Raw genomic sequence first — 14506 nt, forward strand, 5'->3', positions numbered from 1 at the left:
CACCTAATATATTATAAATACCGCAAATATACAAAGAAATCGTAAATATGTCCAGCTTTCATTGTCTTTAAAAGAAATTCGACATCTTAACTACTGATCAAGAAAAACAGTTGTCCTTCATTATGTCGGCTTTTTAAAAATCAATTCTGGGCTATTTCTCGCTCCAGCCAGTGCACCACGGCTGGTATATCAAATGCCGTGGTATGTGCTATCCTGTCTATGAGATGATTCATATAAAAGATCCCTTGCTGCTAATCGAAAAGTGTAGCCCATGAAGTGGCGACAGCGGGTTTCTTCCCTCCAAGTCCTTAACCATATGTCCGATGCCATATAACAGTAAATGAAATGTGTTGAGTGCGTTGTTAAATAAAATATTTCCTTCCTTCCCATGCACACCACGAGTGTTGTGTGCCGTGTGGCGTGAAGTATAAAAATATGAAACCGGTCATGTCATTGTGTCACTCGGGTTGACTTTGTCACGGTGCACTAAACTGGGGCGTTCTTTCGAAACTGCCAATGCCTCATATCGAAACTGCGGGACTTGTTTACATTCGTTTTCCTTAGGCTTACTATGTGTGTGTGTGTATTTCTTTCAATTTATAACACCTATTTTGATTAACTAGAGGGTATTAAACAAGATGAGCGAACAGAGTGACTGACTGACTATTACAACGCAATTGAAGTTCTGCTACCAACAGACAAACAAACAGAAAAGGAAAAAAGGAAATAACTGAAGTTTAATCGGTGAAGGTTTGTCCTTTATACGAGTATTTACGGTAGATGATTGAGCTTATCCTATAGGCGATATCTCATTAGGTCATCCATGTGCATGGTTTTGTTTGGCCGAATAACGAGGTTGTATATAATTTAGTAATAGTGGTAGTACTGCTACTAGTGTTAGTTACTATTGTACAGGGCCGTAGAAAGCCTCCAACTCGAGGACGAAAGTCTATGTGTTTTGTTTCAACACTTATGTAAATAAAGATAAACAAATATGGTGTGTTCCTCTTTGACTAGAGGCTATGCCTCTCTTCAGATATTGTTCATACGGATATGTAGTAAAAATTAGCACAAGTAGTAGTAGAGACAAGAGCAATGAAAAAGAAAAGAAAAAAAAGAATTGTTTTATTTAACGACGCTCTCAACACATTTTATTCATGGTTACATGGCGTCAGACATATGGTTAAGAACCACACAGATATTCAGAGAGGAAATCTGCTGCCGCCACTGCATGGGCTACTCTTTTCGATTAGCAGCAAGGGATCTTTTATATGCACCATCTCACAGACAGGGTAGTACACCACGGCTTTTGATATACCAGTTGTGGTGCACTGGCTGGAACGAGAAATTGCCCAATGGGCCCACCGACGGGGATCGATCCCACACCGACCGCGCATCGAGCAAGCGCTGTACCACTGGGCTACGCCCCGCCCTTATTAGGAGTAGAAGTAGCGGTATTAAATTGTTATAGTAGAAGTAGTAATAAATATTGTAGGAATAAATAGGTATAGTAGAAGTAGTTGTAGTAAATATAGTAGTAGTAAATAGTTATAGTAGAAGTAGTTGTAGTAAATATAGAAGCAGTAGTATTTAGTAATAGTAGTAGTAATGGCTAATGTTTCCAAGGACGGACCCAGCAAATATTTTAGGGTGGGGACCAAGTGCAAAATGGCACATGGAAAAAACTGATTGAAAAGGGCGATGAAAATTGTAACCAAATTATTTCAAAAGGGGGCGTAAATTTAGGAGAGAACTTGTCTACACCCATGGATCCTCCCAGAGTTGTTTTTTCGGAAAGGGTGTGTGTTTATATTGTTTGTGTGTTATTGTTTTGTGTTGTTGTTGTTGTTGTTTTAAAGGCGCTCTGTCACGGATGGTTGACCTAATTAAAGACCCAACAAAGTATTATCTGAAAATATATACATTTGAAAGTACTTTATTGAACCATCTACATAACCACTATATCCCAAAATTATTATTGATAATTTATAAAAATAATTGAATTATTTAGAGAAATATATATACTCTTCAAAAAAGTAGGGGAACTCTAATAATAATTTTGCAAAAATTGTAAGGTATATTAGCTGTGTGGAATGGTTATTTGATAATCGATAATTAATTGGGCAAACAGTACAACCGGTAGTTCAGTATTACGGTAGGATTCATGACCGCCAAAGATCTTGAAGGACGATTGGGGTCAAAAGCGAAATTTTAAAGTTGACGAGTTTTTAATTGCAAAATGACTAAAAACAAAACAATAACAACTGTATGATCAACAGAATGAAAACTATTGACAGAAATAATGTTCCACAGTGATTAATCGACCTTCCTGGAAGTTGTCAAAATCGAGAATGACACCCCACGCACGTGTACGGGGCAACTGCGTGATGCACGTGCAAACAATGGAATGTGTTTCGGTGTTGATAAACAGACCTGGACGTTTTTTTACTAGGATCTCAGTGGTCAAAACGTATGTTCGGTTTAACATTAATCTTTCAGGTTCCACTACTACCACGGTCTAATAGTTGATTATAAGACTCCATCGTATGCGGTCATATGGGATAGAAAAAGTACACCTGGGACGAGGCTTGCTTACATCCGAGGTGGTGGAAATTTCGACCTGGGACAAGGCTTGCCGAATCCCAAGGTCGAAATTTTCATCACCGAGGGTGTAATTTTTCTATCACACATGACCGCATATGATGGAGTCTTTTTTCTCTCATTCATTCGGTAAATAAACCATTATTTTACACGAACAGTCAATGATGGCTGAACGAGTAACTTGTTTTATTAGACCATTTTATCATAAGTAAACTACACTGTCGTTTTACCGTGTTTGTTTCACGTGTTAAATATAATTTAACACTACAAATTAACAAGATAACTTTTAAAATGAAGGTTTTAATAACAAAACATTAATTTAAAACTGTGTCTAATGACCTCACGTCAACACCTCCCGTTAATATGACGTCATATTTTGCCAACGACTAAATGTTAAACGCAAACGCAGCTTGCCTGTCATACTATTTTTTTTATGAAACGAGTGAACAGTTGTGGTACCCCGCCAGTCTGCGCGTGCCAATATTACACTACTTAGATATTGAGTAATTGTTATGACATTAGTAATATCTTACACTGGTGTGTAATAAAGAAATTTCTTACATGGCTTTCTTTCATGGGATAGCTCTATTCCATATACCTGAGAATGAGAGAAATTACCATTAATATTTCAGGTTCCCCTACTTGTTTGAAGAGTGTATATATATATATATATATACACACTCTTCATACTCGTTATACAAGTAACGTCCCGTGTCCCCCTCTAGATTTATGTAATGTTTCTCTAACAACCACCCCCACCCACCCAACTGCGACGTGATTTTACCAACATAATAATAATAATAATAATAATAATAGCAATTAATATTATTACTTATATTATTATTATTATTATTATTATTAGCCTGCCTCTACCTTTTTGGGGTGGAGGGACGGTGTTTTATCTGTGTCTTTTTGGCAATAAAAATACAGGATTAACGTGCGTGGACACATACAAACGGTAGGTTGAACTTGCCCTTACACATAGAGCTGGATTCAACTGGGCTAAGTTATAATTACACCAACCTTTGGACGGCAAAACATGCAACAGTACATTGGGTTTTGTTTTACACTATAGCCTACATTGAACCGAATGATGACCGGCCTCGGTGGCGTCGTGGTTAGTCCATCGGTCTACAGGCTGGTAGGTACTGGCTTCGAATCCCATGTCTCGACTGAGACATGTAGGTGTAAACCACTTGCACCGACCAGTGATCCATAACTGGTTCAACAAAGGCCATGGTTTGTGCTATCCTGCCTGTGGGAAGCTCAAATAAAATATCACTTGCTGCCTGTCGTAAAATAGTAGCCTATGTGGCGACAGCGGGTTTCCTCTTAAAAACAATGTCAGAATGACCATATGTTTGACGTTCAATACCCGATGATAAGATAAAAAAATCAATGTGCTCTAGTGGCGTCGTTAAATAAAACAAACTTTTTTTGAACCGAATGATTACTGTGCGAATCAGTCAAATAATTTGCAAACGTTTAGTGAACAACGACTGGCTGGTCGTAGGCCACATTGGCGACACTGGAAAACATGTTACCCGTTTTGGAACCGAGCACAATAGAGTTGTAACCGTCTAGACTTTAAAGCTCTGAAACAGATTAAGGATTCATGTGCATCCAAATATATTATTTTTACAGACTCACTTTTATGTCTCTAAGCTTTACAGTACATGGAATTGGAGCACCCGTTAGTTGGAATGGTGATACGAAAGTGTGTGTTTTTATCAATTGCCAATAAAGATGTTATATTTTGTTGGGTACCGAGCCATGTTGGTATTAAAGGTAACGAAAAGACAGATGTTGGTGCCAAGTTTGCTTTGAACTTGTCCCGTGTCCATGTTGGTGTCCCCTACAGTGATTTTAAATTTCATATTAACCTATATATCTTTTCGACTTGGCAAGATGATTGGGACGGTGCGGTTGCAAACAAGCTTCATGCTGCCAAGCCAGTCCTGGGAGAGTGGCAGTCATCTTACAGGCGGTGCAGGAAGGATGAAGTAGTCTTGTGTCGTGCCCGTATGGGCCATACATATTTGACGCATTCATTTATTTTAAAGAAGGACCCTTCTCCTCACTGTGAACATTGTCAGTGTATACTGACTGTGTGCCACATTTTGGTGGAGTGTGATCATCTCAAGCCGACAAGAAATGATATATTTGGCAACAGAAATGTTTTGGAATGTTTTAAATTCCATCCAATGTTAATTGTACATTTTTGAAAACACTTTTACTTCTATACAAAGTTTTAAGATATACTTGATTTTATATATTGTATTATACACCCCCCCCCCCCCCCCCCACACACACACAGCTCCTTACACTGTGGTTTTACATAAATATATATAAATAATATTTTCATATATTTACCATTTGTGACACCCAATGGCCGATGTCTATTTTTGTGCTGGGGTGTTGTTAAACATCAGATCATTCATTCATTCGTTCATTCATTCATTCATTCATTCGTTCATACCGGCCCTGCTAAATTCCATGCGCACACGCGCCTGAAGAGGTACTGTATTGTATACGGTAGCTCCATAAAAATAAAACAAAAACAAAAAAGAGAAGAAAAAAAAGACACATTTTTTAAATATTAATGTATATACCCGGCCCTCATTTACCAAGTCTATATACACGGCGGTCGTATATATAAAATTCAAGACTACATTATACGGCTGTCGTATATATAGCCTCATCACTACGAGTCTGTTTTGCCATACTTTTATGACTTTTAACAAGAAGAGTTCCAAATTTTAAAAATGAAGCGTGTCATGGAATTCCCTCGATCGTGGTTCAATTAAAACGTTTTGCATGATACAATAACGAGGTTTGGTATTCCAAATGAATGTAATTTCCATTTATAATCCATATTTAGAAAAATAAGGCCCACTAAATCCGTGACAGTGTGCCTTTAAATATGATGTAAAATAAAAATAAAAATAAAAAAAAGCGAAATAGTGCACTTGCAACTTCATTAAAAAATTGTATGACAGACAAACGAATATAGAATTTTTAATTTATTACAAACCAAGACGTAACGCAGAAGTAAGCTGATATTGAGACCTATACAACCTTTCGTGTTTTCCACGATTTGGGTCAGCAAGTGCTCTTTATATCAGGAGCTTTTTGTCTTTTTGTTTGTTTTCCCTACATCGGGACGTAGCTCAGTGGTAAAGTGCTCGCTTGATGCGCGGTCGGTCTGGGATCGATCCCCGTCGGTGAGCCACTGCACCACGACTCGTACATCAAAGGCCGTAGTATGTTTTATCCTGTCTGTGGGATGGTGCATATAAAAAATCACTTGCTGCTAATCGAAAAGAGTAGACCATGAAGTGGCGACAGCGGGTTTCTCTTCTCAATATACGTGTGGTCCTTAACCATATGGCTGACGCCATATAACCGTAAATATAATGTGTTGTGTGCGTCATTAGATAAAACATTTCCTTCCTTCTGTTTCTTTTTTTTAGCCAGTGCACCATGACTGGTATATCAAAGGATGTGGTATGTACTACCCTGTCTGTGGGATGGTGCATATAAAATATCCCTTGCTGCTAATCGAAAAGAGTAGCCCATGAAGTGGCGACAGCGGGTTTTCCTTCTCAATATCTGTGTGGTCCTTAACCATATGGCTGACGCCATATAACCGTAAATATAATGTGTTGAGAGCGTCATTAATAAAACATTTCCTTCCTTCTGTTTTTCCCCCCAGGTTGAGCTATGGCTGAACGTCACGAACAGAAACGTAAGGTAGTGGAGAAGACAAAACTCGTTCTTGTTGGCAACACGGACGTGGGAAAGACTAGCCTCGCTGTCAGATTTGCCACAAGTACATTCGACAAAAATCACGGGAGCACCATTGGTGGTATGTTCATGTTTTATCTAAAGTCGGGCACACATCTCTACGATTTCGTCAAACGATAACTCGTCGCGTGAGAGCTAAAAGGTCGTAAGTGGCAGATACGACCTAATTAAAATGTGGTTTATTAGCCGATGCATCAACACACATAAACACACATTTTATTTTGCCAAAAAATATACATTTTGTAGGCATACATACATATTTATATATAAAATAATATAATGTGCACACTGCGGGGAATGATATGTAGCATCGGGTTACAATCGATAAATTCTATAGTAAATGGGTAATGCATGCATAGCAATAATATACAATAATAGCATATGTCATGTATCAGTGTGGTCTGTTCTATGCGTGGCAGCAGTTTTCAAATACTTACACAATTTAATTAGCTGTTTTGAATTGTCGCTGGACAGTAGTTGCGTTAATTTAAATGTTGATGGTTTATTAAAAAAAAATGGTTTAATATATTAATCTCTTATGTTACTGAAGAAAGGACACACTAGAACAAAGTGATGTTCGTCTTCTACAACATTCATATTGCATAGACGACAAATTCTATTATTCCTGTCAATATTGTGGTATCTGCCCTAAAACGTCTGTTTGCTATATTCGGAATCGCCATCCCCGATTACATATTGTCACACAAAAAATCGTGGCTGTGTCCCTAATTGCATCGCTTATACAGAAGGATTTAAATGGTCGTAAGTGAATCGCAGATACCAATTTGCACGAAAATAGACGTAACTGACACATACGACTTTTCTCCGGTTTGCTTGCTCTCCATTATGTGAACACGACTGGTCGTGTGTGGTAGATACACCTTTTTTAAAATGCAGTTCGTTATATAATTGTGTCTGACATAGGTCGTGTGTACCAAATACGACACATATGTATTCTTTGGTATCGGTCTGTGATAGAAATTACAAATGCGAAGTACAATAGAGCATACATTATGTCAATATTTTTATGTGCTTGAATCCTAAAAATAATATGACTTTTGTCGTTGTGAGAGCCCGGTCTATTTAAGAAAAACTTTCGGTACTGCATGCACCGAACCATTTGGCAACAGGCAAGAAAAGTGTCTGCATATATAAATAGGGATTGCAGTAATATTAATGTTTGTATGGTTTGCTATTGTATGTACACCATAATTGTAATAATAAACATGTTTTGGTGAATTTTCTTGAAAAAAAAAATCTATTTTGAAATATGTTTAATTGAAGCAACGTTTGTGTATTTAATTATATGTTACGGTGATCAAGTTCCGCCTTTCAGCTGCCTTTGAAGATCTACAGGATTGTCCTAATGTAGGCATTATGGATTAACAATATTGCACATACAAACGTCATTGTAAGTTATCCAGAACAAAGTCCAGTAACAAGACAGTGTAATAAGACGTAAGGTTAAAAGGCGAATAAAATAAATGTGTCCTCAACATAAACGATAGCAAGATCTATGAACTTTGATTAACTTTACAGTTAACAAATATCTGCAACATAATATCTCTTTCCTGAGTCAGACCCCCAATCCTATCGGAGGCCGGACTCAGGATAGGCGTGTTCGAAACCCTAGTGGTATATGGACTATGGACACGTTAAACCAGTTACTAAGCTAAACTAAGCAACAGAATGTTGAAGGTGAACCTGACACAACACACACACCAAAACATTAGCACAACAGAAGATGAACATGACATAGCACACACAATATAAGCTGAACAAGACATAGCACACACAACAGGACATGGACGTAACATAGCTCACACAACAGGGCCTGGACATGATATATAGCATACACAACAGAACTTGGCACATCAATGACAACAAGACGTGAACATAACATAGCAGAAAGCTAAACATGAGAAAATAATCACCATAGAAAATGAACGTAACATAGCACTTGCGACAGTTTATTTGTTTGTTTTGTTTAATAATACCACTAGAGCAGATTGATTAATTAATCATCGGCTATTGGATATCAAACATTTGGTAATTATGACTCATAGTCATCACAGGAAATCCGCTACTATTTTCCTAATGCAGCAAGGTATCTTTTATATGCACTTTCCTACAGACAGGGCAGCACATACCACGGCCTTATCCAGTCACTTGCGACATAACCTGAACATGACACAACAGAATCTGGGCATAATAGAGAATTCACAGCAAAACCTGAACATGACGTGGCACACACAACGGAACCTGAACGTGACATAGTACACACAATAGAACCCGAAGAAGAACATGACAGAACACACATACAACATACCATGATCATGACGTAGCACACACAAGAGAACTTGAACATGACATATTACTCTCAACAGATGCAGAAAATAATTTAGCACACACAACAGAATACAGAGGATTGATCACTTAACGCTCAACAAAACACGGAGAGAACACTGCACATAACATAGTCTGAAGATATCATTGAACACATATCATACACAACCTGGAGAGATCTCTGAACACAGTAGAACCCGAAGAAATGCTGAACTCAATAGAACCTGGAGAGATTACCGAACACACAACAGAATCTGGAAAGATCACTGGGCTTACAACAGAACCTGGAGAGATCACAGAACACACAATAGAACCTGGAGAGATCACTGAACACACAACATAACCTGGAGAGATCGCTGAACACACAACAGAAACTGGAGAGATCACTGAACACACAATATAACTTGGAGAGATAACCAGACACACAACGGAATCTGGAGAGATCACTGAACACACAATAGAACCTGAGGAGATCACTGGGCACAAAACAGAATCTGGAGCGATCACTAAACACACATTATAACCTGGTGTCACGGGGATCCTATAATACCCGTAACTGAATGAAACACGATTGTCCAAATATCTCTCCTAACTGTATATCTATTAGATCTCTCTGTAACAGGCAGTTATACCCGCTGGCTCGTCTAGGTATGATCAGAGATAAGATCTTATATAAAGTATATATTATTATAGCACGTTTAGTTCACTAGAAAACACAACAAAAACACAATACACTTTGGAATCTGTATTAACCTACGCTGACAAATGTACTGCCGCAGTAGTTAATTAACAACAACAAATAATAACAACCCAGAACTGATCACTTAATTAGTTAATCTCTAGGTGTCTAGTTTACACAATATGCTAATCACTTCACCGTGACACAACACCCACACGTGTGATAATTGAGAAACGCTTCCAGGAGAACTTAATTAATAAAGGAATTACAACTCTATTCCTAACTGGTTAATTTTTAATTAACCCTTACTACTCGTTCAGTAACGTGTGATAATTGAGAAAACGCTTCCAGGAGAACTTAATTAATAAAGGAATTACAACTCTATTCCTAACTGGTTAATTTTTAATTAACCCTTAACTACTCATTCAGTAACCTTGTAACACAGAATTAATACTGGTACCTATCACAATAAAGACAATAACCTACAGTTTACCTAGGTCCTCTAGGATGACTGGTTAAGCTTTATATATATATATATATATATATATCAGAACGGTGAGCCTACAGTATACTGCGTCAGATGACCGGCAGCACCGTCTAAATAATATTGGTATAATACAGTATTAAAATTATTTAAAGTCACATCAATCACATCAAGGTTATACACAGAGCAGAAATAAAATTATTTACCAGTCCGGACGGACAGCGATCCCTGGAAGCCTTCCTATGTTTCTCCCCGATATCTCTAAAAACCCTAGCTATTTATTCAAAACTCTCACAGACAGCGAATATCGCATGGGGGCACAACGCGGTACCTTACCTATCATCTGATATTTCCACCTCTCCCAGAGTCGGTACATTTTCTTAGATCGCCAGACTGGCTGTCGCCATTTCGCCAGAATCACGGTTGTAAAAACCGCACTCGCGGAGGTATTACGTAACTACTGGCCACCTGGGCTCCGCATCTGGGCTAAGTGCATATGGAACTGCACACGGCCCTCTAACACAATTAATATCGCCACAGGCGAAAACAAAATTAAGAGCATGTTCCGTCACACACACCCACCTCATAAAGGATATTTCCTCTACTCTAGGAATAGGGAAATGTACTACATTAAAACAAAAGGTGCGTTAACCGCCGCATCCGGGCATTTATAACACATGTAATAATAAGGTGACTACCAGTAATCACACTGAGTCTCTGAGTCCCTGGTATACAAATAAAATATATAAAAACAAAACAGAACTCAAGAATGTCAACACATTATCATAACGTTCAACTTCGGGACAGGGCATCAGCGATTACATTGGATGTGCCCTTGATATGTTCAATGGTAATTGGGTATTCTTGCAGAAGAAGACTCCACCTCAAAACTCTCTGGTTGGTGGCTTTCATTCTGTGAATGAAGGTAAGCGGATTATGATCAGTAAAGACCATCACTTGATGCACTGCCGATTTCACGTAGATCTGAAAATGCTTCAGAGCTTGTACCATGGCCAAAGCTTCCTTCTCTATAGTGGAATAGTTCACCTGGTGTTTGTCAAACTTTTTGGAGAAGAAACTTACAGGATGGTCCAGTCCATTTTCGTCTTCCTGGAACAGCACAGCTGCAGCTCCCACGTCACTGGCATCCACAGCTAGCTTGAAAGGCATTCGGTAGTCTGGTGCTGCCATCACGGGAGACGAGGAGCGCATCTGCTTGAGACGGTTGAATGACTTCTCGCATTCACCTGACCACTGGAACTTCGTTTCTTTCTTTTTCAGTGTCGCACGTTTTCCAGGTTTTCTCCGATAGGCATGCTGTCGAATCGGTGTAGCGTAGGGTTCCAAGCGCACATCCTGGCTTAAGGTATTGTTAACCGTTGGAAGGTCCTGACAAATGGAAGCATTGTCTTGTATCAGCGTAGTCAACTTTTCTCGCTGGGGGTTCAAGTCTGCTAGAATCTGGCTGTTGGTTAATTTGATCTCTGCAGTCTTGACGTCATCACAGGAAATTGAGTGTCTCTCAGTTTGGACCGGTCTCTCTGGAACTATCGGCAGTCTGTCAAAATAACCTTTTAGCAAATTGATGTGACAATACCTACTTTTCCTAACCCTATCAGGAGTGTTTATCACATACCCTGTCTCATTAACCCGTTTGTGCACAACATAGGGCCCGAAATACCTGTTCTGCAATGAACCCCGTTTAATGGGAAGGTACAGCAGCACCTTATCCCCTGGTTTAAATTCCCGACTCCTAGTCTTCCTATCAAACACTGATTTTATTTTGCTCTGAGCATGGCTCAGTTGCTTCCTAGCCTTCCTATCTCTAACTCTCTTATTCATTAATACTCCCTTGTCCTCAGTTAACAATGTAGTGCGAGCTGCCAACAAATTTGGATCAGCCCCCTGCTCTAGAACTAACTCGTGTCTATTACAAGGTAAGTCCCCTCTATCAAACACAACTGGTTCAATTCCCCTCTGCGGGAGATCAACAGTTTCCACCACATGTAATTCCTCAGTTGACTTATCTACCATTTTACTGATAACCTCATCCACTCCAATGTCATGGCTCACACACGTATCAGACAAATCACAAATATCCTCTGCGTCTTGTGTTACCTTTCTGGCCATAGCCCTAGTCATTACACACGCAGGATATCTAATCTCATCAACCTCACTCTCTCCTACTAGTAAAGGGCTGTCTTTAATTAACAATTGGTCACATTTCGGCTGACAACACTGACTAGTCAAATCATTACCCAACACAACTCCTATGTTTTCAACAGGCACGTCCTTTACAACACCCATAATGACTGATCCCGTCACAAACTTCGAACACAAGAAAACGTTATGTAACCGGACAACCATTTTTTCTCCAGTAACCGAGGTTAAGGCCAAACTACGTCCTGTATCTGAATTTTCAATACCAGCTAAACACTTTGACGTTATAAGCGACTGACTATGTCGATAGACTGATATTGCCTTAGGACACAATTCTTGTTTGACATCACAGACCATACCAGTGGACACATACGGGTTTACTTTCTCTGCCATGGGACTAACCATTAACTCTCTCGCTAACGGAGCTGACCTCACTAAACCGACCACTTGCGCATTATCGCGTTTCCTTTTAAAACAGTCCCCGACAAGATGGTTATCCTTTTTACAGTAACTGCAATGTGGACGAAAAGTTCGTGCATTGGCTGATAATGCAGGTTTATCCTTACTTTGCCCACCAGGTACATTCCTTGCCTGACTAGCTGACCAACTAGATGACTCTCCTCGATAGTTACTTTCCCGGGAAAAACCTGGCTGAAATTTCTTCTTATCACCCTGTTGTAAAGGGCTACCCTGTACTGCCTGAGCTTTGTGTATTAACACGTAGTCATCTGCCACTATGCCTGCCTCCTCTATCTTTTTGACATCACGATCCTCTAAATGAATACGTAAGCTAACTGGTAATCCATTTTTAATGTCCTGTAAGATCAACAACTCCCGTAACTCGGTATATGACTCTACCTGATGAGACACCACCCATTTATCAAACATCCCTGCCTTCTTAGCCACAAACTCACTATAAGACTGACCCTGCATTTTTCTCAACTCGCTATACCGTAAACGATAATCCTCAGGTCGTAATTCATACGCCCTCAACACTGCCGCCTTAACTAGGTCGTACTGACTTGATCGCTCATCACTCATTGAATTATAAGCTACGCTAGCCTTCCCCTTAAACTTAGACACGGCTAACAATGTCCACTTAGACTGCGGCCACTTTAGCTGCTTAGCGGCCCGTTCAAAAAGTTGGAAGAACATATCTACCTCCTGGTCATCAAATACAGGCACTGATCTATAAGCCTCCGACATGTTAAACCCATTTCCGGCTTCCCGTCTAACTTCTTCAGTATTCAACTTTAACTCATGTTCCACTTTTAATTTTGCTAACTGGAATTCTCTGTCCCTATCTCTCTCTTGTTTCTCTCTCTCTCTCTCTCTCTCTCTCTCTCTCTCTCTCTCTCTCTCTCTCTCTCTCTCTCTCTCTCTCTAACTCTCTCTCTACCTTCCCTATCTCTGTCTCTATCTTCTCTATCTCTATCTTATTTCTCTCTCTCTCTCTCTCTCTCTCTCTCTCTCTCTCTCTCTCTCTCTCTCTCTCTCTCTCTCTCTCTCTCTCTCTCTCTCTCTCTCTCTCTCTCTCTATCTAATGCACGTTCCTCTCTTTCGTACTCAAGCTTTTTAAAAGCTAATTGTTGTTCCACACTTAACTCATTTATCTCTATCTCTGGAACAATCTCACTGTCTTCCATAACAGGCCTATCACCAAAAACTTCCTGGATAATAATTGTCTTTATATCACCTAAGGTTTTAGCTGATGTTAAATCAATTTCTCGCTCACCTGCGATTTCAACTACCTCGGCCTTACGTGCTCGTTTAATCTCCACTACACTGAGCGTAGGCCTATCCAGCAAATTCTTATCCATGTTTAGATATGACGCACTTATTAATTAATTTTCTAGTGAACAACGTTGCTACTTCTAGTTAATTTGTAAAAATAATTTATAAAGCCCCCATTTACAAACAATACTTTTTTAAATATGCATGTCCCGTTTCAGATCCCGGACGACCCCCCAATTTTCACTCCTGTCACGAACTGTCGGGTGTTGGTGCCTAGAACTCAGAAGCCGTAGGCGGGGGCAGTTCTCGTTTCCATCAGAGAACAGCGTTTCTTCTTGTTTTGTTGTTGGTTGGTTGTTGTTTTGGTTGAATGGGTTTTTTGTGTATTTTTTTTTGTTTTTTCGGGTGTGTGTGTGTGTGAGTGCTTGTTTTGTTTTGTTATTTATGTGTTTATTTGTTGTTGGGTTTGTTGTGTGTGGGGTTTTTTTTTTTTTGGGGGGGGGGGGGGTTTTCCTTTTTTTGTTTTCCTTTTTTTCCCCTTTTTTTTTGGGGGGGGGGGAGGTGGTGATGTGTTGCTGTTTTTCTTCTGTTTTCTGTTTTGTTTGTGTTCTTATTTTGTTTCTTCTTTTTTTTCTTCTTCTTTTTTTTTTTTTTTTTTGGGGGGGGGGGGGGGGGGGTCTTCCTGGGGAGTCTCT

General features: G+C 39.4%; 1 long non-coding RNA gene across 1 annotated transcript; it reads left to right on the forward strand.

Moving 5' to 3' along the window:
* The first annotated feature begins 585 nt into the window (after positions 1-585).
* On the forward strand, positions 586-14260 carry LOC121387048. The gene is made up of 3 exons (XR_005959771.1): positions 586-750; positions 6317-6469; positions 14030-14260. It is a non-coding gene; the product is annotated as an uncharacterized LOC121387048 (long non-coding RNA).
* Positions 14261-14506: the final 246 nt, after the last annotated feature.

The sequence above is a fragment of the Gigantopelta aegis genome, chromosome 13 (genome assembly GCF_016097555.1).
Source record: "Gigantopelta aegis isolate Gae_Host chromosome 13, Gae_host_genome, whole genome shotgun sequence".
Taxonomy (NCBI): Eukaryota; Metazoa; Mollusca; class Gastropoda; order Neomphalida; family Peltospiridae; genus Gigantopelta; species Gigantopelta aegis.